Below are 21,797 nucleotides of genomic sequence, written 5' to 3'. Positions count from 1 at the left end.
TAAAATTTCTTGCCAGTTGGTCTTGCAGAGAACAAGTGTAAGTTGGAGCCTCATGGAGTTTAAACTCAATGAGAAGGAAATAATATTTGAAGAGAGATAATATTTTGGACCCAGCAAGTTTGACACTGGTTAAGGCTGCCAGAGTTTGAATATTATTGAACTGAACAATCTTTTCCATCAAATTCCAGAATCATCTGGAACATTCCCTCTTACGTGAAAGAAATGCTTGCAAGCTGCCAGGTGATTAACTCTGTTAACTGAGATGTGAGGGTGTCTCAGGAGACTCTGCTTTGTTTTGCTACTGTAATTTCCAGTAAAGATATGGTCAATTCTTGAAACTGTCTCAAATGATGTATTTTGCAGCTTTAAGTTAAAATTCAGACCTGCCAAAAGGTTCTTGATTGTTAGTTTTTCTGGCTGAACCTGCTGATTTTTCCACTGTGCTTTGTCCATGGAGTTATGGATCACTGTTTTATCTCTCTGGCTTCAGAAAAGACAAACAGTGTATCATCTTCTAAGTGTGAGGGGAGAATAACTTAGTAAAATATTAGTAAGAATTTTCAAAGGTTTGCAAATTAATCAAATATTGTACAAATAAACACTGAGAGTGTAGGCCTAGTGAAAAGATTTAAAGCCTGAAAGAGACAAGCCATTGGTTGCATTTAAAGGAAAGTGTAGAAGTGGAGAAATTACTGGATTTGAGGAGGAATCTAAATTGAGAGATCATTTGGCAGATAAAATGAAAGAATAATCAAGCATAAAGAACAGCAAAAAATCAGTTACAAAATAAAGCAAGGAAGAAGTAAAATCAGTTAAATAATTTAGTCACATCTGCCTTTTCACAGCTGAAATGCCGTTAAATAGATCTAAACATTATTTATAGGAAAGAAATGCATTTGGAATGAAAAACCATCAGAAGCATGTGAACATTGCTGCTTTGTAAACCATAAAATGACTATTTATAAAGAAATGGTGACTGGGACTAGGGATTTCAAGAACCATTCCTTCTGTGTATTATCCTTCAGCTGTGTCCTACATCAAATGAGTGACAGGTCTTGCTCTTCCCACACTGGTTAGAGTTTGGAGAGTCCCCAAAGTAAGCAGATGACAACTTTCTGAGAGGAAAGGCCCAGGACTGGATGAAACATCTTTCTGTATTAGACTTCAGTATTCAAGAGACCTTAAGAAGAGTGACATTGAAAAGACAACTCAATTTGCTTGAAAAATATATTGACAACATGCAGTAGGAAAGCAAAATCGTGAAGTTTTGCTGCAATGTAAGTGCTGCAATGTCAGATAACCTCCAGCACGGGGCGTGGATGGCAGACGAGGTGATGTGGAAGTCAGATAAACTGAGGCAGGATCTCAAATAGATCCTTCAGGGAAGAGCAAGTTGGGTTTTCCAGGTCAGCACACGAAGCTCTCAGCATCCTTCATTACGTAACCTGGGCAGGAGATCCTGCAGCCTCTTGGGTGTGAGCCAGGGTGGAGAGCTGCAGTGTAGGAACCTTCCCTGGCAGGAGCAGGAGGAGATGCAGGACTGACCTAGGAGGTATTTCCCCTACTCATCAAAAAGGAACAGGCACAGAGAAGCCATGGGGAGCACAGCTTGCCTTCTGTACAGCTCGACTGTCTCACCTTCTATTTTTAACTGTCTCGTGGAAGCATTTAGGAAAAGCAATATAAAAGAGAAAGAATGTAAATATTATGGTTTCAAGGATATCAGCCCCAGTCCAAGTGCAAAAATCTGCCTTTCAGTGAAAGCTTTGAGGGGCTTCTAGTTCAAAGGATTCCAGAGCTGTGGAGAGGCAGCTATGCACATTACTTTCTTCTCTATCAGTTAGCCCTTATTGATGGCAGCCAAGTTAAAATAAGGAAGAGTATCTCTCTTAAACAGTTCTGGGAGATAGAAACATTGCCATGGGAAAGAGCAGCTACAAGGTGGTAAATACTTTTTCAAATGACAGAATAATTTTTCTGCTGAAGCTGGAAATGTCAGTGTTGAACTTTTGCTCATGCCTCAGACCTCTTGAAGCAATTGGCTATTTCAGTGTGTGGCAAAATACTCAGGGAAACTCCCCACAGTTACAAGGCTTTGTTTTAGGAGGGCTTTTTGCTCTGCATAAATGTAATGATCTTATTCTGGTTTATCTTTCAGGATTAAAGGACTACTGGCAGATATTTTAGGATTAAAATATGGGTTAGACTTGGCTTTTTGTTTTGTTTTTTACAGAGTCTGATATGAGTGGGAATATCTGTGAGCTGGAAAATACATCCACAATACCCCTGGAAACCGCATGTTTTTATTTAAATGCAGTCCTGCTGTGTTTAGTGTCAGAGCTAAAAAGGGAACCTGGTATGAACAGAAAATGAAGCAGAAAACTACAGTTTGGCTTCCCCAAATCAGTGAATGGCAAAATCAAGAGACTGTAAAAAGTGGATGCTTAAAATGTTTTGGATTTAATCATGCTTTTTGTTAAGACTCGCTTTTAAAAATACACTTTGCTAAAATAGCATCTTACATATCCACAGACTGCAGAGCAGACTGCGAAATTCTGACCAATTAATTCTTTGGTACATTAGCATAAGCATACATTCAAAGATTTTGATAGTTTTTTGATTTATTTCTCATATCTGTATTCACATAAGATCTCTGTGTTGACAACATGAAAATGCTTTCTAATTTGTGATTAGTGCAGAGCAGCAAGAGGAAGGGTTGGCAGGAATAGCTCTTAACAAGTAAGGTATGTGATTCTTTTTTATCTCACAGCCAGGGCTTTGTCAGAGCAGAGGAGCTGAGACTGGTTAATACTCAGACAGCCTGCTGAAGTTCCAGTCTGGTTTTCTAATTTAGAAGTACTAGTGGATGACATAAATGGTAGGAATAATTGTGAATTCTATGTGAAAAAATCAAATGGGAGTTGTGGAGACTGTAGGAATAGGTCTAAAGTAGCCCTTTGAAAGTTAGAAACAGCTTCAAAAATTATTATACTCTCAGTGTGATTGTTTTGCTTATATTTCAAGTGAATATTTTTCTCACTATGCATTGTTTAAGCTCACATTATGTTTATTTGCAATCTAGTTCAAATCAAGGAAACTAAAAACACTGAAGGTTAATCAGTGAGCTATCCTTGAAAAAACAGAGGACTGAGAGACTGGACAAAGCCAGCAAGAAAAAGGGTGTTTAGTCTTTTCAGAGCCTTTCTCATCTCTGGGAAGGCTGCAAGAGAAAAAGGTTGAGGACAGATAATGGTAATAAAGGTTTGGGGAAAATATTGGTCCTATTGTGTTTCTTTTCTTTTTACTTGTCTTGCCTTTTGAAGAGAGAGGAACATAGAAAACCCAACAGGACATCTGTAGCCAGAGTGTCCTGCAGCTTCAGCACAGGCTCTTAGGAGATGCTTCCCTTCCCTCATCCCTAAAAGCAAAGGTAATCTTAGTTTATCTTGCCTCTCAGCTAACCTGTCACAGAAGGCAATATTTCAAAAGAACCAAGTTTATTTGAAAACCGTGAAGTCTTGCAATGGATTTCTTGGACAGAGGGAACAACTGGGCTGGAGATGGTGGGGGACTCTTAGCTGACTCAACTGGTGAAAGGAAAAGATTGGTGGAGAAGGAAAAGCCTCCTGTGCCTGCTAAAATGCCATGTACCTAGGACTGGTCCTGTGTAAACTGTCAGAGCTCCCACGTCCTGGCTTTTTATACTGTACTTGAAGTGAGACCAAAGGATGGAAAACTGGTTGTCTGAGCTATATTGAGGTTTTTATTATGTTCAGGGATTAATTTGGATGACAACAATGGTGTTTTCAGTGCAGCAAGTAGAATTAAATAAGCAGGCTGGCAGAAGATCTGAGAAGCAGAAGATGAAAATAAATAAAATGGAGCAGTGAAGAATGCAGAAAGAAACAGAAAGTGTTCAAAGGCATGTAAATGCCATGAAGGCTGAAGCCAAATTCATATGCAAATACCTAAGGTACAAATCCTCTTCCCTCCTTTTCTCCTTGCCCTGACCAGGTGCCTATGCAGCCCCTTGCCCCCTCTTGTGTTTACTCTCATGGCAGAATTTAAGCAATGGGACAGAGGAAAAAGGAGGCAGATGTGACTATGTGGGAAGTTGCTTTGCCACTCAGATGTGTATGGGAACCACATCTTTTCCTGTAGTTTGTGGAAGAGGGATTTATTCTTTCAGCATTTTGAGAAAGACTTATGATTCCACCTGGATTTATGCACAATAGCTTTTCTGTCTGTACTCTTTATCTTTCCTTGAGAGCTTTCTGACTAAGTTATTTTCCTCCTGGGATGTATAAAGTATACTCTCACCTACAGTGGGATAAAAGACTCTTGAATACAAAGGCCTCTGCTGAAGGCCTTTTGCAAATATTGTCCATTCCCATCTAATTTCACCTGGAGCTCATCTGTAGGGCCTTGCTCAGGTTGGGCCATGTGGTGGGGCTTTATAAACTCAAAATGGTGTAGCTGTGTGCTGTGATACCCACTCTAGGAAGTTCACACCAAGGCTCTAAATTAGCCATTTAGGCTTTCTAATTGTAATGGTTTTTAAGTCATCTCACTCCAGGCAGTGGTACAGTGAAAGCTGAAATCATGCTGGAGTGCTTTGCTGGCTCACAGCCCAAGCTGGCTCTCAGTGTGTTATAGGCAGCCTTTCCTGGGATGGTGGTGAATTAGAATTGTGGTAAAGTATTTCTAGCAAGATGACAAATCACCTTGCATCTAAAGGTTTTATTGCTTTTTCCGCTGTCTATGAACTCAAAAATGAGGCCATTTCTATGAAAAATGGCACTTGAGAATATGAAATTTCCAGAAGAATTCAGGATCTCTTTCCTAACAGAGGCTGAATGCATGGTGAACAATCCCTTTTGTTAGCTTTGGACCTGCAAAATCAACCAAATTCTGGGATATACATCTGATTTTGAATTAAATTTACCTTAGTGTCCAGTCCTGCACTGAGTTCTGCCCAGAGCTGGTGTGAGTGGGCTTCGGAGAAGCCTGTGAACCTGCATGTCTGTGTCCAGTTCCTGCTAATGCTTCTGTTCTCCATTTCTCAGTACAGAGCTGCTTAGTGAGTCCACCCAACATCCTGCTCCTGAAGAAAAGACTGCTGTTTGTGAAACAGAAAGAGAGTCATGGCCAAGAGTTACACAGTATTGAAAGTTTCTGCTCTTTGTTTCTCCAGACACTTTTGTTGTGCTCTAGCAGGTACCCCAAAGAGCCAGACTCTTCTGTAGTCTGTAGCTGCAGAGTGAGTAATCTGAAACCATGTAATTTATTTAATGCCACTTCACTACTTAGCTTGCAGAATCTCTGTGAGAAATATTCCAGGTGCCTTGACCTTATTTTTTTCAGATTTGTTTTGAACAGCATGTCTGGAACATGTGTTTCATGTGTTATATTTCCTCTGTGGATTCATCTTTGACATTCAATGTGTGAACTTTTCTTATAATTAGTTCTGATCAGTAGAGCTAGTTCAAGTACCACTGCAGATAGTTTAACTTGGATTTCTTGTTGGCAGTCACAAAACTCTCACAGGATGCAGTGCTGTAGCTGGGCAGGAGTGGATTCCTGCCCTTAACTCGCTTTGTACTCAAGTCAGAGGATATTCAGGCACACTTTGGATGCCCACAGCAGGTTTGCAAAGCCAGTGGTCAAGAATCTAGTAGATGTATTCAACACACAAATTTACTCAAATCCCTCAGTTTTTTTTTTAGTTAGATAAATCTGTCTCTCAGCTGGATGAGGTTTTATTCCATGATTTCATAAGTACTTGCTTTACAAACATCTGTAAATTTAAAGCAGACTTAGTTTCAATACCTTTACCAGTTGGGTTTTATTGCTTCAAGTGCCACCTGAGGAGAAAAACAAAAGAAGCATTTCAGTGGTAAGAGCAGACTCATGGAATATACCGAAATATTATATTTTTTTGCCTTTGCTTGCTTGGGGTTTTGAGTAGATTTAAGGAAGGGATGTGTTAATTAGTCATGGGAAAAAATCCAAAGTAGCAAGAGCCTAAAACCCAGACTGCTCCGGAAACGGTGTGAGATTTTTTCTTTACCTTTGATTGTATATCTTGCCTGCACTATTTTTGCCAACAACTGCAGAAGTCTTGCCTTTCAGGAAGGAGATGAGGCCACTGGAGAAATGTTGACTGTTTTATTCACTATTATCTTAGCATCATTAAATAGTTCACTGTGCTGTCCCCGCTTGTATTACCTGATGACTTTTGTGCCTCTGAGTGCGAGGGCAGAGAGAGCCGCTAGTGCAGAGAACACGAGCTGCATTTTGGGAATGCCTTTTGCCAGGGAACCTATGGCCCATGGGCTGGGAGGCTGTTCCCTGGCCTCCAGCTCCCGGCCTGCCCGGCACACCCTCTGTGTACATTCTGCACATTCCAGCCGGGAATTTGCTTACATAACCCCGGCTGCCCTGCCTTCCTCTCCCCGCACAGGTGAGGTGCCAGCTGCCCTGGGCTCCGGCTCGCCGCCCTGACCTCGCCGCGCTGCGGGCTCGGCGCTCTGGTTCCTATGGCCAAGCAAGTGCCAGGCTCGGGGGATTTCTTTCAGGGCAGAGTTCAGGCAGTTGTGTGGCAGCTGCAGGAGCCCCAGTGGCTTTGTGTGTTACTGTACATTCCTGAACCGAACTCCTCAAAGCTGCCCACCCAGGAGGCTGGAGCAGTGTGGGTGCTGGAAGGCTGAGCCCAGCGCACGAGGCTGCTGCTCTTTGCGTTGAAATGCCTCATGCTGAGCAAACATGGGCACTGTCCTGAGCCACATTTTCCCTTCCCATAGAGAAGGGAATGCTAACTCAGCTTGTTAAAAAAAAACAACAAACAAACAACCAAAAAGCAACCCCCCAAACAAACAGCCCCCCTGACCTGTGAGATCCTTGCATGCAGATTTGCTTTAGGTACCAAGAATACCAACACACATCTGAAATATTTATGCAGGACGTGAGTTCAGGTATCAACTTTTCTTGCCAGGTATTGGTGATTCCACAGAAGTGAGCATTTTTCTGCTTGGATTGCTCTACCCATGCTGTCAATATTCTGTTGGGAATAATTGGTAACAAATAATTCTAATGATAGTGTTGTCAATGTCAGTACCCTTAATAAATAAAGAAGTTCCGGCTCAATGGTGGGTTGCACATGCAAAGGGAGTAATAGTCTCAAAACTCTCTGTTCTATAAACAAGCTTATTGTGTTTTACTGGTTTAGGATTTCTAGTTTTAAAATTTGGTTTCCAAAGATTTTAAGTGTCCCCTTTTAACCATCATTGGATTCATCTGGGAAAATTTCTGCTGGAAAGAACAGAGGACAGTTTTCATTTCCAGAGTTGCAGAGCATTTCTGGCTTTCACTGCAATTGTGGGCATGCAGGAACTTTAGGAATGAATTGTTAATTGTTGTTATTAATTTATTTGGGAAACACAAACACTGTGACTCATTAACTCATGTCTTGAAAAATGCTGTACTTTTTCTTCACAATCAGCAAACTGCTGGAAAGCTCTCCCTTCTGACACTGACATGAAGTAGGATATGAGCAACAGAATTATGAATGTGGGCTTACTTCAGTAACCTAAAAAGCCCTAGAAAACTGGTGATGATATACAACACAGACAGAAACCCCAGAAGTTCAAAATTATGTGCTTTATATCTTTAATGAAACCACCAGAAGATGTCTGAATGACACAGGACATATATAAATATGATGTCACCAGCTCAAGAGCATGTCTTCCTGAGGTTGGTGCATTGGTTCCTGATCTGGGTTTTTAATTTGATGTCATCTATTTGATCATTATATCCTGTTTCTTTTTAAATTCTTGGCTAATTTACTTTCTTTTGCTGTAATTTCCATTTACAAATTCTCTGATAAGTGTCAGCCAGCGCCTTTTCAGACATTTCCTCTGTATATAACCCAGAGAGCTGCTTAATCATAAGTCATATGTGCAGCAATATGGTTTTATTATTATTATTATTCATGTCTTTCTAAAAGCTGAAGCCAGATCTTAACTTGAGAGCAGAATAGCTGAGGCTTTGAAAAAAAGGGAAAGAATAGGAAGGCAGTCACTGTGCACCCAAAAATTTCCTAAGCAGCCTTTCATAATACAGAGCTCTGTAAGGCACTTTCACTCTTAGATTCTGTCACCTGTATGTCTCTGCATCTGCCCTTTTGCTCTTGTGCCAGTCCTTGCTCAGGCAGGGTCTGGACCAGAATTGAAGGGATGTGTTTCTGAAAGCTGGACTTCAGAAGGAATCTCCTTTCTGACTCTTCTTTGCTCTGCTCCTTTTTGGAAGGGTCAGAATGCCTCTGGGAGGGACCTCTGTGTCACTGAGTGCCAGTTCACAGTGTCATCTTTGAGAGTGGCAGTAGTCCCAGGACCTCTCAGTGCCGTAAGTAACAAATTTCACATCTATGTTCTTAGTGAGAAATATAAATATAAATAGAAATCAAAACCAGTTGGGCAAATGTGTTCTGTAAATAAGCTGCAAAAAAAAGCCTCCTGCCTGCACTGAAGTCTGTACTTCCATCGATACATTCTGTTTGCTGGCTGTAAATCAAAATCATTGTGTCTGAAGATACTTGCAAACAGATTATCTGGTGGAGAACTGTTAAGAGAGAGAGATCATCTAGCACAGGAAATATTTTTTTGGCATGAAGAAAAAAATTGAGAAATTGACTAAAAATGCATTATGTTTTGCATGTTTAACACTCTAAAAATAAACTGGGAAACTCTTTGCCTTTGTTCTTCTCCTTACCAGACATGTGCACTCATAGTATTTAATGGAGTGGAATTGCCTGAAAGAACTGGACCATTAATACACCTTTCTGTGGCTCCTTGGTACATATGTGAACAATTTGAATAAAAAAATGTTGATTTGTAGTGATTCTTAGACATCTTGTGGTAGATCATCTGTACTGGACAGATGGATTTGGTCACTGTAAGCCAAATAAATAAATTAGTGCTATCTTTGAAATGTATAGCCACAACTGGCATCTCTTGTTACTGTACTCCCCTCCCTTAGCTCAGATGCCTTGCCCTGCACTGCTGAACTGGCCTAACTTTATATTCTGCTTGGCCTTGAGTCAGAACAGAGGACCACCTGCAGGAGAGAGATGTGAAATGTTATGCGTGCCTTTGCAATGGGATAAAGCACCAGAGTACCAAGTCTGCAAATATTTTACTGAGCAGGTCATGTATTAAGTAAAGCAATGAAAGGTAAAATGATAAATGATGAGGTCATCGTTTTAAAAGTGGTGTCCAGGTGGTGGAAAGCCAAAGGGCTGAGATGTAGAAAAAAGGGACTTCCTTTCAGCTTGCCTGACTTGGTGTGTTGCCTTCACTGCACGGGATGAAGCCGAACTGTCTCGGGGAGAGTTTTGGCCTGTTTGTGTAGAGATCTGCCTATAAAGCAGAATCCTTGTAAAGGAAGGATATAAATCTGCCTTTGACTGTCTTGATTCATCTGTTCAAGTGCCTCACAGTCTGCAAAAATGCATTCTGTATAATGCTAGATTTTTACCTAGTCTAATGCAACTACTTGTGAAATGCTTTAATTAATTCTTCCTGACAGGGCCAGTCATAAAGGGTGAATTTAAACATTTTTCCCCTCCTCCTTTGCCCCATTTTTAACCCAAAGCTGTGTATCAGCTGGTACCTGCAATCTCCTAGCCAACCAACCAACTTTCCAACCCATTGCAAACAACTTCAGGTGAAAACTTTCTGTCCTGTCCTGTGTTTTGGAGTTAGTTTTCTGCCAAATTACTTGGTTGCAGAAGAATCTAATAACTGCAGGAAATGGGGTAAAAGGAGTTGGATTGAAGCAGGGCATTTCATGCAACTTCTCTGTCACTTCCACTATGAAGTGGTGTTAGTGTATCCCAGAGGGAGATGCGATTTGATTTGAAACTGCCTCTCTCAGTTGGGACGGTTCCTTTCCTTCCGTGTGTGATCTGGGTGCCTGGGTGTGAAAATACACATGTAGACTGATGTGGGTAGCACAAAGGTATGGGGTGGAGGGCCCATCAGTCATTTTTCAAAGCACTCATGCTTTGTCAACTATGCAGCGAGCTGCTTTATTCTCCTCCTTCTGCCTAGGGCACTGGAGCATCAGTCAAGTATTTTCAGAGTGAAAGTCAGTTGTTTTCTGGTGGTCTGGAGAGCTTAGCGTGCTTCCTAAGGGTCACTTCAAGCCAGGACTGAGGTGAAGGGAGAAGTGAGATGATGTGGGCACGGGAAGGGCAGGTAGAGGGACAAAGCTGATCTTCTGTGGCAGCAAGCTGGGAGCAGGTAGAAAAGATGGTCCCTGTAAACTGGCACGATTAAAAGAGTTTCAAGAAAAGAATTCAGGATTGAATGATATGCATATGTAATTTTTTTGCCTTTAGGCTCCCTACTTAAAAAATTAAATGCACTGATGTTCAAGGACTGTAGTTTTCTTATTTCTCAGGGACTTTATTTCTGAGGGACAGAATTAATCTCCTCCTTACCTGTCACTGCCCTAAGGCGTTTCCCTTACAGTATTGTCACTGCCTCCTTTCCTGAGTGAAAAGCTCATCACAGATTCAGAAGCAGGAGTGGTGGCCCATTGCCATCATCCTGGCAGTCTGTACTATCTGGAAGGTGCTACCTTGTTGAATAAAAGGTTTCCTGGTGGAAATATATCCTGGGTTGCCTGTGGCCAGGGCACAGCAGTGGTGAAGAGACAAGAGAGTTGTGTCCAGCCTGGCTGTGCACTTGCTCAGTGCCAAGTCCTGAACTCTGTCTTGAACCTTCTTTCTGTTTGGAGAGAGGAGAAAGTAGGAAAATGCACACCTTGCCTAAATGTAGTGGAGAATTTGTCCTCAGGCAGGAGAATCACAGAGTTACCCCATGAGAATTTATTTCTCTTTCTGGTGTTTGTCTGAATGTAATAACACTTGGAAAGCACACAAACACTCATGGCTCAGCTCTGAGAGAGGCAGTGCTGAAGCACAAAGTAGGCAAATTTGAAATTGTTTGGAGACTTTTCAGAGCTTCTCATTATCTCATTTGTGCATTTAATGATTCGTGTGGGTGCAGTTTTTGAGGTTTGGATGCCACTGGCAGCAGTTGGAGGGAAGAGTCCTACCTGCAGCAGGGCACAGCGACAGCATTGATAGCCTGGGGCATTTTGTGTGGCCAGAACAGGCAGTCCTGTGTGGGATGGGTGATCTGCCCTTTTATCTTGGGGAGGCAGGAGTTTGGAAAGAATTCCAGTACATTAAGAGTGGAATCATCCCTGAAAAACACAGGGCTTTTACGATTTTAAGTCATCTGTGAGCTTTTGAAAATTATGTTGTCTCTGAAGCCTTCAGCAGAAGCTCTCAGCTAACAAAGGTGTTCAAAGCAGAAGATACTTCTCACACAGCAGGGGTGGAGCCCCGGTGGGTGTGCAGCCAGGGGGGTTTTGCTCAAACAGGCTGAGGTGGTGCTCAGGACAGGCTGAGAAGCTGACAGTGTTAGCTCTGTTGTAGTGATTTGTCTGAAAGGCCATGAAATCAGTACAGGATTCTCATGCATGTGTCATAAACCCAGTCCTAGCTGAAAAGAGAGAGAGGCTGAACAATGAGGTTTAGAGGTTTTTACTTGTAATTGCTCTTATCACAATAAAATATGAAAGCATAAAACTGAGGGCTGCTTTTAACTCCTGTCCAAGGCACTGCTTCCTTCTGAGTGAAGCAACAGGATGCAGTAAGGTGAAGAAATTAAACCACAGTAATTGAGTACAATTTTTGGTGAATTAAAAAATTAAATTAAATCCTTATGTAAAAATTATAGAGATAAATCAATTCTTTTTCCCCCTGTCTTTCTTTTTCTCTCTTTCTGTCTTTCTTGGAATCCACCCTGAACCAGATGTTGGGAGTCTGTAGTTTAGTGTTGTTGGATCCCTGCCCAGACTTTTACCTATCTTTTCAGCTATTTACATGGGTTTTATTTCTCCAGCTGTGCTTTCACTGATACTATACAGTCACAGACCTCCTCAGTCACTAATAGAGGCAGTTACTGGATTTTCATTGAGATGAACAGTGATACCAAACATCAAGTGGAAATAATTTTGTCTTTACTCAAATAGAAAGGGGATCAAGACTAATGAAGGGTGTGAAGAAATCTGCTGTGGACAATGATAACGCAGGAGGAGGGAAGGGAGTGGCACAGGAATTTTCTTTCCGATGCCATCACAGAGAAGGAGCAGACAGCTGCTGCTGCTGCTGCTGTGTATGGGAAAAGGTGCAGGGAAATGTCTTTTGTTTAAAACAGATTCAACTTCCATTGTGTCATTTGGCTTTAAGTGATTTTTAAAGTTTTGATGGTCCCTAAGTTTTAATTTCCATTAAAATGATTTTCTCCTTTTTATACTTAGCCATTATTAAGGATTTTTAGTTGGGTTATTGATCCATAAATATTCAGTATGGAGGAAATTAAAGATTATTGCCATAACTGCTCTGGACATAAAGAACGGTTGTCATTTGTCTCTTGTGTTATAGTGGGACTATTTTTGAACAGAAAAATCAGGAGCCTACACATCCCTCCTCTGAAAGACCACTAAATCTAGTTCATAGCATTGCTCAGGCTGTTGCACAAAAAACTTTTATTTTGTGTTGGCATCACATTTTGCACATTTCTGAATTAAAGCCTTCCAACTTGTCTCAGCTGTGAGGTTCAGACTGGAGAGGGGAGAAAGTTTCCCAGCAGAGGGCTGGTGAGGGCTCTCCCGAGTGAGGCTCTATGATTTTTAAAGGTGTCATGTGGCAGCCTGCCTAAGAGACTGATGCTTCTCATTTGGTCCTGACTCTGGATTGGAGCCAGTGCCCTAGAGATTAAATATTCCACAGCCTGTTACCAATCCCCTGAGCAATCTCCTGTCTCCAGGTGCCGGTCTTTTACACAGAATTCTTCTCAAAAGCAATTTCATTGGCAGGAAGAATCAGCTAGTTCAGTTCAACTGGAATGTTTTAATGAAGTCTCTCATACCAGTCAGGCTGAGGATCATCTAATGGAAGGAAAGGTAAAGGAAAATGGGGATATTCTGGAAGGCTGGTTTGCAGTGCTGTGTCTAGGAAGAGATGTCAGAAGTGTATGACTGATGTCTCTTGGTGATACCTAAACACAGAGGCCAGACAAAATTAGAGAATGAAAAGCAGTTCTATTTATTGAAGGGCCTTCAGGTACATTCAGGACAGAAAAAATTAGAGAATGAAAAGCAGTTCTGTTTGTTGAAGGGCCTTCAGGTACATTCAGGACAGACAAAGCCCCACCAAGGGGTACACCCAAAATGGACCATGGGTCACAGGTTTTCACACTTTTATAAGTTTGATCCATTTGCATATTGGGGGTTAATGTTCCAATTACAGCTTCAGGTCATGAAGTCATTTACCCCCAGTTTGCTCCCCCCAACTCACTTCTGTTTCCATCTCTTGGGGCCTGAGGCAGTGAGGATTTCTTGATTGCCAGGCCTGGAGAGGAATTGCTGTGTCTGCCCCAAATGGGAAAGCAGCAGCTCACACTGGACATGGAGTTTGGAGTTATACACTAAAGAACTGCAGGGTTACAAATATATGAAAAATATAAAAGCCAAAATCCTGAGGCATCATAAGGATGGCCGTGATGAGTCCGGGTGTCTGAGCTAGCTCAGGACAACCACGCTGTGCTGAGTTTGCTGTGGGAATTGCAGAACTCATTGTTTCCCAAACAGCTTTAGCAGTAACTATTTGAAAGAAACCCCCCTAAAACAAAGCTTGTCAGGATGGTTATAAAATGGGGGCCTGAGCTATTGTGACCCAGCACAGCTGACAGTCGTGGCCCTATTCTTTAAGGGGATTATATCCCACAATCACTGTGCTTGTCCCCTGCTGGTGGCTACTCTGCAAATATCCAAAATTTATACAAATCTGGGTAAGTATGAATATTGATGGAGCATTAGTAGCTTCCTTTAGGACAGTATTTCTGAAGGCAAGTTAAAATGAGACATTTAAAGTTACTAACTTTAGTGTCCAGAGCCAGGAGGTGATCAAAGAATCAAGATTGTATTTTGTAACCCAGACTCTCTCCTCGGTGCTCCTAATTCAGTTACATGTTTTATATTTAGAGCTACATTTTGGCCTTACAGTTCCTTTGCTTCCACACCATTTTCTACCAAAGACAAAGTCTACTACCTCAGGATGGCCATTTAAATTAGTACTTTTTTAGCATGTGGATTTTGATGCCTTTGATTCCTAAATAGGTTATTGGGAATTTTAAAGTTTTGTTATAAGATGGAAAATGTGCACAGTTTATGTGTAAGAGGTACAAGGGGATCAGTTTGTGCAAAAGTGTATGGTCACATGAGCCAAGAGAGACTGTTGAAAGAGCACTCTTTATTTGTTTAATTTATGCAATTTGTTAATGCTCTGTTGCATTTTAAGGGCCTCTTGAGGCCGCCCAGTTTGTGCCTTGCAGAGATGCTTCGGTGCAAACATGGCTCCTGTTAAAACCTGAGGCTCTGGTTCTCTACTTACATTGTGATTGTGATTTGATCCTTATTTCTACAACTCACATTTCATCATTTTCTTCACTTCAATTTTTTTCCCATCCCAGCAGCCATCTGGTACTTTCTTCTGTCAGCCAAGTTTCTGTTCCTTACCTGGAGCCTTTCAAACAGCCACTCTCGAAGAGAGTGGATTAACAGTTGTCACTGGAAAATGAGTTTACTTCCAGCTGGAAAAGCTGTGAAATATAACTATTCATTCATTGATATGTTATGCACTTCTGCTTGGACACTCTTAATTCTATTTGAAGGCAAATACCTGGGAACAGTTTTCCTTAAAAATCTGTGAGAAGACTGTAAGGACCTTTAAAGTGAGTTGGCTGATTTGACTTGCTCTTATTATGCATAGGGTCTCAACATAACAAATATGTTCTTTGGCAGGCAGGTATTTGGGATTAGCCAGAGATGATTTTTGAGACTTTAATCTGTGTCAGATTTAGTCCAAATGGAAGAGATTCGTGAGCATTCTGCTATGGTTATTTTTTCTTTTTCCTTCCTTTTCTTTAGTAAAAACTGAAGTTTGTATTTGTCCTGCATAATCTTTGTTCCTTTTATAATAAAAGTAGAAGTGCATGGGTCACTTGAGAAGCAACTTATTCTCTTTTCTCTCGTTTATTTTCAGCATCCAAAAAATAAAATTTGCTCATGTACTATTAATTATTTCAAGAACAAAAATATCTAGGCTAGTAGTAAAAGTGTCATGAAATTACTGTGAGGTTGCTTGAGTTTAGGCTGTAAATCTTATTCACCTTGACTAGATCTCATACTTTAATTCACTGGGGTATAAAATACCATTTACATTAGTTCTTCGTTCACTTAATCATAATTAAATTACTTCAGAGGCCAATAATTCTTAGAGACTCTTTCTTTGATGTGACACAAATAACAAACTGTGTTTGTAATGTGAAGGTGTTCTACTTCACTTTTACATTTGTCCCAGCCTTATCCAGCATATAATGTTCTCTTTAGGTGCAGACATATGCTCTTGTTACATGCACCATATGGGTCACAGATGTGGCTGACATGGCTACATGACATCTTTTTTAATTTCATTGCACTTTACCAAGGCTGTGCACAGACCTTTTCATGATGGTTTGAAGGGATTTCTACTCAAGATTTTAATTTTTTTTTCACCAAAATGTTGAGTTGGAGGAGGGAGCCCACCTTTTCTGCTATCAGGTTATATTGTGGTAATAAAACCCCTCAGGAAGGTAATATTTTGTAGCTGCTGAATTCATTGTCACATTAAACATGGCTTCTCTGCAAAGTACTTGTAGTTCCTTTTTCTAATACCTAAGCTTTGCCTTGGTTAAGAGGAAAACTCTTCTGATCACAAAGGATGATTTTTGGAAGAAAAAGTGCATGGATTCACCATAAACGTAAAAAGTTTAAAATCCAGGTTTCAGTTTTGCAACTGCATTTTGATTTAAATGCCACTTAAGAAATAGTTTTATGGTAAGGAGCATATTTGGAAGCAGGGGTTTGCTGGAGTGAATGGAACATTTGGATGTTACCTTAGTCAGAATATCTGTCTAACTAACTAATTAATTAACTAACTTACTAACTAACTAATTACAGGCTTAGTGAACTCCCAGTTTGGTTGTGAGAGGTTGAGGAACAGAAGTTATCTGAACAATAGTGCTAGTTAGGAAGTGAGCTAATAAAATTCCAGAGCAATACTTGTTAAAGGCTCTCATCTTTTATTAATGGTTTTTTTATTGTTGCCTCCAGAGGAAGCTGGGTTAGTTCTGAGAGGAAACATATAATTTATTATATCAAATTTGGACAGGAGATTATTTGTGTTCTCCCAGCAGCAGCAAACACAGCCATGGAGGAAGAGTGCCCATGTTAGGTTAGAGGTGAAGATGGGTCATGACTTGGATTGGCTGATAATCAACCATGGACAGGCAATGAGCGCAAAAAGGGATATTTGGGTTAGCAGATGATCCAACACTATCCCTGTTCATCCAGTGAAACCCATTCTTGGCCAGACTGAAAACTGTCTGTTTCATCCACCTAAACTCTTTTTTGTCAGTATATCATGCAGCCTAATGTGAGGATGAGAGGACTGAAGGGCACAAAGCCCCAAAGAACAGGGCTGGAGCACTCCTGGGTGGGGGAGAACCTGTCACACTTAGCAACATTTTTGCTGCAATTTGAGGTTCTGATGAGTGGCTGACAGCTTGCAACTTGGTACTTCTTAGGGTAGAAAAAAATCATAATTAAGCCAGAAGTTGTTTCATTAAAATATTTTATACATGTAAAATAAATTTTCTTCTTTTCCAATGCATGAAGAAATCCATGAGATGTGTAGGTACGGCATTTGTTTCTAACAAAGTGACCACACATGAAACCAGACACTGAAGGGACAGGGAGTGACGTGGAGCTGCTTCAAGTGTTCTGACAACCCAAATAGCAAATTTGGGTGAGCATGGTGGAGCTCAGGAGATCTCTGCTGTCTCAGTTCACAGTGAGTTCCAGGGCATGTGGTGGCTTCCTGTCATTAATGCTATCTAGGAGATCAGGGCAATTCTTTTTATGACATTTGGAAAGTTTTCATCTCAACTTTGACCTTTTATTTGAATGTATGTTCATTTCAATTTGAAAAGCAGAACTAGATTGCAATTCAAAGGAACTCATTTGTTCAAAATATTTTGGAAAGGACATTGGGACAGTTTCAAAAGGTTTTGGCTTTGTTTTGATGGGAAATTTGCCCAAATTAATTTGCTTCCACAGTTTCTGTTTTGCTGAAACAGCAGAGAGTCTTCTTGTACATCCCCACCCAAATACTCTCTTCTTGATAAACCTCCTTCTGAATCTCACTGATATTGCCAGAAATTAGATATAAATTATATTAATGTGAAAAAAGTAAATTCAGAAATGGGTTTGAATTCACATTCATCACTGTTGGCAAAGATAATTTGACTAATTATACCAAATTTGCCTCTTGATTTTGCAATCCAGAGGCTGGGTGCTGCAAGTGGAACCATCTCTGGCCTGGATCTCTTGATCATAGTTTTTCCATCAATACATTCAATATATTCAAGGCTCTCTTTGATTCTTTACAGCTCTTAGGGGATCATTTCAGCTCACAGCACTGCATCTTTTCCCAAGGTTGTCTTGTAAAACATTATGCAAAGGGAAGTAGTCCTGTTTCTGCAGAATAATTGTTGATGGTCACAGCCTTTTTCCTCCTTCTGAAACCTTAGGAGAACCTTAAGTTTTGTATCCCCTAGAGGCATTAAGAGGTCCATTTCAAAGCAGTGCATGTGAGAGATGTACACATGAATCTTTCTAACAAATAACTGGATTTCTTTTTTGACTTGAGCCTTTTAAGCACAACATTGAAAACTTACCCAACAACATCCATCTGAAAAGTCTTCAGTCACTCTCTAGGACAGAGAATTTATGGGCAAGCAAGGTTTGAGCTTTGATTAATTTGATCTGTGTGACTGGAAGCAAAAGAAAGTTAATTGTCTCCTGGCCATTTAGATTCCATGGGGCAACTGCTGCCAAAGTTGACCATGGCAAGGTCCAGTTGTAGGGGAAGGGATGCCCATAACCCTGCTGCAGGACAAGGAACTCATTTCCCAGCTCTGTTGCTGGCCCCTAACATCCTGACACCCCATGCTGGTAAACTGGCACTTCATCCTGTCAGCTGCTTCCACATCAGCTTTTCACAGCAATCTGGAATGCACTTTTTTTTGAGAGATTGCTTCTCTATGTCTTGTTAAGGTTCAGACAACTGAAATTCAGAGGTGAGGGAGGGCGGGGACTGTGAGAGATGTACAGACAGGCTGGGATAGTGGTGGCTGGGAGCTGAGATTGTAGTACAGCCACTAAAAGTCATGCTGAGCATTGAACGGGGAGACTGAAAAATTGAACCCAAGGTGCATTCCCAGTTTTTCATGTCACAGGAGTCCTTGATGAGAGCAACCTGAATTCCCCTGGCACATTTATGTGCTAGACCTGCCTAAACTCAAATGGGCTGATCCTCTTTTTCTCTGCAGACACCATGAAGTGCACGGCAGGTTTCTTGTTGCTTTGTGATGTTGTCACTCAAACCCAAACATTTGGCAAGTGCTGTAGAGAGGAACTCTCTGAGCTTGGCTTCAGCAAGGCAGAGATCAAACTTGTACTGAAGGTGTTTCATGGATTCAGGACAGGAGCTGCACAAAGGCAGCTGAGACCTAATGGGACCATTTCCTGAGGTGCTTTCAGACTATCTGTGCCCTGAGAGGTTCTGAAAGAGGAACTGGCTTTGAGCCAGAAGCAGTCTAAGGGAATAAAAAAGCAACTGGATGAATTAGATGGAATAAGTAATATAATTATATAACTGGATCCAGTCAGAGGTAATTCTAGCAAGTCAGTTTTTGACTGTGCTCCCAGACGTTAAATCTCCAATACCACAGCATAATTCTCTAGTCTAAATACCAATATGAACCCAGAATAAATCAGTGGAAAGAACTTTCTATTACCTCTTAAAGAATGAGGGCTGGGGGTTGTCATTTTTTTACAGTGAAAACCAATTGCACTTACCCTTGGATGTAGCTGTAGATGAGGTATTTCTTTAATAGTGTGTTGCTACTGATCTATAGCCTCAGAAGGTATCCTCCATCTGGATGATTCATTCAGCTGAATTACTTATCCAGTCCTGGGATCTCTAGTAGAAAAGCAAGCAATTAACCTTTCCTAATAAGAGCCAGAAGCAGGCCTTAAGGAAGTTAAAATGAAGGAGGAAGCTGGTGTTTAGTTTCCAGAGCAAGTTTTAACACCAGCAGATGGTGCTAAAATGTCCATTAAAAGGGGAAAAAACCCCAACAACCCAAACATCTCAAATTTCCTTAAAATCATAAACTGTCAGGGAAAGAAAAATTGAGATACTTTAGCTAATTGCTGTGAAAAGTTGAATCTAGGGTGATGTTAGTCATCTTTTTACTTAGACTAGCTTAACACACATGAAGATGTGTGTAGCCCTTATTTTCTAGTTTGCTTTCAAGATGGATCAATTTTCCTCGAGTCAGGTCTTTATCTTGAATAAGGCAACTCAAGTATTTCAGGAATTTTCATTCATATTCAAAGCAGGGATTAAAAGCTTTGTTGTATAATTTTGCTGATTAATTATAGGAATGATTTACAATTTTTAGACTAAATTTTCACTCTGAATGACTACTTGAAACAACTGGCAGTTGTTTTTCAAAGGATATTGCTGTATAATTTTGTTAGTCACTAAAGAAAACCTATGTGGGTTTTTTATATACAGAAACCCCTAAAATTGCACAAAGAATAATCTTAAAAATACATTGTAAAGGAGTTGTATGGTTAAATTAAGGAAATTGGCATAGGAATGAAGAAATATTCTGTTCTAATTCAGCATTGGTCCAAAGCTGGTAACTACTGAAGGCTGCTGGCCACTAAGAAGTGTGTCAGCAGAGCTGAGTGAGGCAGCCTGCCGGCACCCCAGGCAGTCTGCAACCAGAACAAGAAATTAAAACCGTCTTGACGGCCTCTGCAAAAGGGAAACACCATGAAAATGGCTCTTTTCCTCTTAGATCTAAATGTAATATGGATTTACACGTGTGGTAGCAAAGAGAAAAATGGGGGTTGAGGGGGTAGCTTGTGGAGAGGAGGTGGTCTCAGAACTCCTCAGCTGTTTAGGGAGTGCCCACTTTTCCTGGGTTCACTGCTTGGATCTCAGCCCCTTAGGTATGGGATGTGTGTAAAAATGGAAATGCAGGGATTAATAATGGGGGCATTTAGGGTCAGTGTTGGGCACATTTCTTTAGGCAGCATAAAGAAACTATGCTGGAATTTCTGAGCACTAATGCTGCAGTAGAGGCCCAAAGCAACTGGCAGGCATTCCAAATGCCATATTCCAGTTTAAAATGTACTGCCCTGGGAGATTTGGGAGTTAAGGACTCTGCAAAAAACTTGGTTTATATTTAAAAGTCCTTGGCTTCATAACCAGTGACTGTTCTATGTCTTATCAGAGGATAAGGAAACATGTAAGTACTGCAAGTCTAGAAAACCTGCAAAGCCAATCCTACAAAACTACACCATCCTTTCTAAAGATCTAAAAGTTATTCCTAGCAAGATAAGTAATACAAAATTATTTCTAGCAGCATAATTTTGCCTAATGTATCCACAAGTGGTGAGCTACATCCTGGTGTCTCTTACATGCACTTGTGACAATTTTTCCCTGAATAAGGGCTGAGAAACACCTTCTAAATGTTCATTAATTGTGTGGCCAATTGGGACTGCACATCTGCACCTCCCTGCTGCTTCCTTTATGAAAACTTCTCTGCAAGAATCATCCAGGTGACTGAGTGACGCAAGGTGTAGATGTACACAGTGATGCATTATAATATTCTACTTAATTATTTTTTGGCAGGGATGGTATATAATTATTTACTGACCTGTGGAATTGGTCACTGAATGACTGTGAAATTCAGATTCTGAGCAGCACTGTCATTTTGGTAATTAGAGGCTCTGCATTACGAGAATGTGTGCTCATTAAGTTGTAATTTGCTTAAAAAAATAAATTAAAGACAGAGGTTATTTAGGAAGGAAGGTTTAAGACCAAGACTATATTCAAAGGAAATTAAAGACAGGAAGCCCCAGGGTATTCCAGCCCTGCCATGCAGCTCCTATTAATGAAAATGAAGTCTTACAAGCAGCACAAATCGTGGTGCCTGCCATAAGGCTGCCCAGCACTTTCTGTTATAAGGTCCTGTTTTCTATTGCTTATCGCTTTGCCAAACTTAAAAATTTGGCCGGAATGATTTCCATGCTGTCTATCTTGGGCAAATATTTTTGAGAGTTTACACTCAAAGTCCTCTGCCATTTCTCCAACTTGAATTTGGGGAAAAAAAAAAGAGAGAGATATTGTTTACCCATGTTTACAGGGCTGTGTGTAGGTATGAAGGTAATTATGGCCATGTGTAAGAAACCCAAGAAATTTTGAGAAATATTAGTGCCTACATGGTCTGCAGTGAGGAGATGAGGACTTTGTTTTTGAATCTGAAAATGGACAATTTTAACATGATCAGGTGAGAGTAATTTGAATTTTTCAACTATATTTTTGGGAGATGCCACCAGAATGCTGTGATATGGAATCAGCTCACATGCAGCCCCTTTGGCAGACAAACTGAGCATGGGCTGGAGAAGCCTTGGCAAGCATTTGCATACCCCTGTAGTTGTAATAAGTCTGGTCAGAACAGAGAAAAATAGGAATGGCTGAT

General features: G+C 40.7%; 3 long non-coding RNA genes across 3 annotated transcripts; all 3 read left to right on the top strand.

Annotated features, from left to right (window-relative positions):
* The first annotated feature begins 1,229 nt into the window (after window positions 1–1,229).
* LOC137482685 (uncharacterized) lies at window positions 1,230–3,234 on the top strand. Its single transcript, XR_011004190.1, has 2 exons — window positions 1,230–1,941; window positions 2,771–3,234. It is a non-coding gene; the product is annotated as an uncharacterized lncRNA (long non-coding RNA).
* A 65-nt stretch (window positions 3,235–3,299) lies between these two features.
* LOC137482684 (uncharacterized) lies at window positions 3,300–6,283 on the top strand. The gene is made up of 3 exons (XR_011004189.1): window positions 3,300–3,430; window positions 3,811–3,973; window positions 5,531–6,283. It is a non-coding gene; the product is annotated as an uncharacterized lncRNA (long non-coding RNA).
* A 583-nt stretch (window positions 6,284–6,866) lies between these two features.
* Window positions 6,867–8,992, top strand: LOC137482683 (uncharacterized). The gene is made up of 2 exons (XR_011004188.1): window positions 6,867–7,752; window positions 8,198–8,992. It is a non-coding gene; the product is annotated as an uncharacterized lncRNA (long non-coding RNA).
* Window positions 8,993–21,797: the final 12,805 nt, after the last annotated feature.

Source organism: Anomalospiza imberbis, chromosome 14, assembly GCF_031753505.1.
Source record: "Anomalospiza imberbis isolate Cuckoo-Finch-1a 21T00152 chromosome 14, ASM3175350v1, whole genome shotgun sequence".
Classification (NCBI taxonomy): Eukaryota; Metazoa; Chordata; class Aves; order Passeriformes; family Viduidae; genus Anomalospiza; species Anomalospiza imberbis.
Note: the sequence above shows the minus strand (reverse complement) of the source record. Positions and strands in the feature narration are given on the sequence as shown.